This window comes from Myotis lucifugus, unplaced genomic scaffold (assembly GCF_000147115.1).
Source record: "Myotis lucifugus unplaced genomic scaffold, Myoluc2.0 scaffold_59, whole genome shotgun sequence".
Classification (NCBI taxonomy): Eukaryota; Metazoa; Chordata; class Mammalia; order Chiroptera; family Vespertilionidae; genus Myotis; species Myotis lucifugus.
Genome location: NW_005871107.1, coordinates 4,452,507 through 4,456,232, shown reverse-complemented (window position 1 = coordinate 4,456,232; position 3,726 = coordinate 4,452,507). Strand labels below are relative to the sequence as shown.

The following is a 3,726-nucleotide window of genomic DNA, read 5'->3' as shown; positions in this document are numbered from 1 at the left end:
TGAATCCCTGTGCCAGTTAACAGGTGACAAAGAATCATATATGGGCAAAAATGGGATAGTTGCAGGTACTAGTAAGAGAATGCTACCAGGAACAGGAAATTATTTACATATTTGACCAGATCAGGACAAAGGCCTATTGAACCAACACATAGTAGGAGGCAGGGGATGGGTGCTGATTTATGTCAGAACAAACATCGATGACAATGTTGGAAGCAATCTCCCCCTTCTGGCCGAGGTCCAGCTCACAGCCCAGACTGTGGTCATGTCATACAGCAGTTGCTATTCCACACCAGTACAAAAGTGAATGTCCCCTGTTGCTAGAACATGTTGCTAGGTAACAAAGACTCTTTCATAGAGTACTGCTCAGTTTCTCACCACTGTCCTCAAGGAGCACCTCACCAACACAGGAGCATATGTCCCAAGGGTGTTTGGAGAGATTTTAGGTTAGGGAAGAATGGCCTTGCCCAAACCGAAGCTCTCAGATAGTCCTCACAGACACTCAATATTTGTAGTCTAAATATCCCCTAACTATAGTTGCTTCTCCACATTAAAAAAAAAAAATTTTATTGTTGCAAGTATTATATATCTATCTATATATCTATTTCTATGTATCTATGTATCTATGTATCTATCTATGTATCTATCTATGTATCTATCTATCTATCTATCTATCTATCTACCTGTCTCCTTTTTCCCCCATTGACCTCTCCCAGTCTGCTCCCGCCCCCAGCATAGGCCCTCACTTCCCTACTACCTGTGTCCATGGGTTATGCTTATATGCATGCATACAAGTCCTCTGGTTGATCTCTTACTACCCCCCTATCCACCCTCCCCTGCCTTCCCTCTGCAGTTTGACGGTCTGTTCAATGCTTGTATGTCTCTGGATCTATTTTTATTCATCAGTTTATGTTGTTCATTATATTCCACAAATGAGAGAGATCATGTGATACTTATCTTTCTCTGACTGGCTTATTTCACTTAGCATAATGCTCTCCAGGTCCATCCATGCTGTTGCAAATGGTAAGAGTTCTTTCTTTCTTTTTTTTTTTTAATATATTTTATTGATTTTCTACAGAGAGGAAGGGAGAGAGATAGAGAGCTAGAAACATCGATGAGAGAGAAACATCGATCAGCTGCCTCCTGCACATCTCCCACGGGGGATGTGCCCGCAACCCAGGTACACGCCCTTGACCGGAATCGAACCCGGGACCTTTCAGTCCGCAGGCCGATGCTCTATCCACTGAGCCAAACCGGTTTTGGCAAGAGTTCTTTCTTTTTTACAGTAGCATAGTATTCCATTCCACATATTTTGTTGTTGTTAATCCCCATCCAAGGAAATTTTTTTGATTGACTTTTTAGAGATAGTGGAAGGGAGGGGTGGGGGGAGAGAGAGAGAGAGACGGGGGGGAGGTAGAGAGAGAGAGAGAGAGAGAGAGAGAGAGAGAAACATCTATGTGTGAGAGACACATCAATTGGTTGCCTCCAGCACATGCCCTGACCAGGGCCTGGGATTGAACCCAGGTATGTGTCCTTGACCAAGAATTGAACCTGTGGCCCTTTGGTGCATGGGCTGATGCTTTAACCACTGAACCACACTGGCCAGGGCTCCACATGCTCTTATTGATAAGTCCCCAGCAGGGCTCCTCAGCAGCTGGGCTGCTGACTGCTTATCAAGGACAACAGATGTAGAACGATGACATCTGGCACAGCTTTCTTTATTCTTATATCAGAGCAATGTGGAGTGATGACATCCCAACACAACTTCATACCTATGTCAAAGCAACTTTATCTCTTTGTCATAATCAAGTGGATTAAAACAACTTCACTTAAGTCATAAACAAATGGATTTGAAATTATTTTAAACCAGTATATACAGATGATCAGATCATAAAATGAGGTTCAGCCGAACCGGTTTGGCTCAGTGGATAGAGCGTCGGCCTGCGGACTCAGGGGTCCCGGGTTCGATTCCGGTCGGGGGCATGTACCTTGGTTGCGGGCACATCCCCACTGGGGGGCGTGCAGGAGGCACCTGATCGATCTCTCTCATCGATGTTTCTGGCTCTCTATCCCTCTCCCTTCTTCTCTGTAAAAAATCAATAAAATATATTAAAAAAAATAAAATGAGGTTCAAAGAAATGATTGAACTAGGCACTTTTTTTTTCTTTCTTTCTCTTTCTTTCTTTTTTTTTTCTTGGTGTCTGTAACCAAATTTATCCCTGAGGCCCAGCAGAGGGGATCAGGGCCCATGAGTCGCAGTGTTTCTATGGCAGCCTTTTGGGCCTAGGCACCTTTTTATCCTTTTTTTGTTTTTGTTTGTTTTTTAATCATATATGAGTGTTTATTCCAATAGTGCCGGCAGTATGGGAGAGCAGCAGGTTATCCAAGAAAATCTGCTCTGCACCCTTTCCCCTGCCCCCCATAAACCAGCTGCTTATATGGCTTACAAGGACAAAGATGACATGGGGAAGTGGTCAAAAGGAATAAGAATGGTTGTAATGGTTACAGATTGAGGGCAATGTGGCTGGAGGGTTTGCAAAGCAGGTGGGGGCGGGAGGTCCCGTACTCCATTGTTCCTTTCCTCAACAAGATTGTTAATCTCTCCATGATAAAAGGCAGTTCCCAAATGGGGAGGATGGGCAGCATTTCCAGGTGAGGTCCCAGGTACAATTCCCACTCAGGTTAGAATGTGCTTTCTCATGATTCCAGTCAGATATGACATTTCTGAAAAGAGAAAACTATGGAGACGATGAAAAGGATCAGTGAGTGGCGGAAGGATTGTGTGTGTCCCTTTTTATACTTTTTAGACAGACAATACATTTGTAAGAACTTGACAGGACAGCCCAGTTTCCAGGTGAGCTCCCAGGTCCCAGGTACAATTCCCACTCAGGTTAGAATGTGCTTTCTCATGATTCCAGTCAGATATGACATTTCTGAAAAGAGAAAACTATGGAGACGGTAAAAAGGATCAGTGAGTGGTGGAAGGATTGTGTGTGTCCCTTTCCCTTCCTCTGTTTAAAAATAAATAAAAATATATTTTTAAAAATTGACAGGACAAAGGAAGTGCTCATTAGAAAGGAACCTAAGGGGGGTGGGGGCAGGGTAGAGGGTGGGTCCATGGTGGGGGGGGCGGGGAAAGAGGATATCTGTAATAATTGCAACAATAAAGATACATTAAAAAAGAAAGAAAGGAATCTAAGCAAGGTGTGGGTATTAGTGAGGAATCTAAACAAAGCTTGGACTTGGGCAGTCAATTAGGAAAGGCCTTCCAAGGCTTGTTTATATAAGCTTTGAGTCTGGATTCTTTTCACCCTTGTGATGAGGTTGTCTCTCAGCCTTAGCAGCAGGGAGGGCACCTCTCCTGGAGATTTGTCTCCTGCTTTCAGAGGAACACAGATGTCAGTTTTCTTCCTGGAAAGGCAGTTTCCTAAGTGACTATAATTCAAAATGGTCCATATGCCATTGTGGGATATCTCGGGACCGCCTGGCCTGGGCTCCAACACTGTCCTATGTCACTTTAATGATCAGATCAGCCAAAGTACCTGGAAGGGGCGTTATCCACCCCTACTATCTCCCAGTCTTAATCATGAGCTAATTAGTGGTTCTCAACCTTCCTAATGCTGCGACCCTTTAATACAGTTCCTCATGTTGTGGTGACCCCCAATTTTATTATTACAAATTGAACATAATTAAAGCATAGTGATTAGTCACAAAAACAATATGTAATTA

General features: G+C 43.6%; 1 pseudogene; it reads right to left on the bottom strand.

Annotated features, from left to right (window-relative positions):
- Positions 1-2,192: 2,192 nt before the first annotated feature.
- LOC111826173 lies at positions 2,193-2,339 on the bottom strand (annotated as a pseudogene).
- Positions 2,340-3,726: the final 1,387 nt, after the last annotated feature.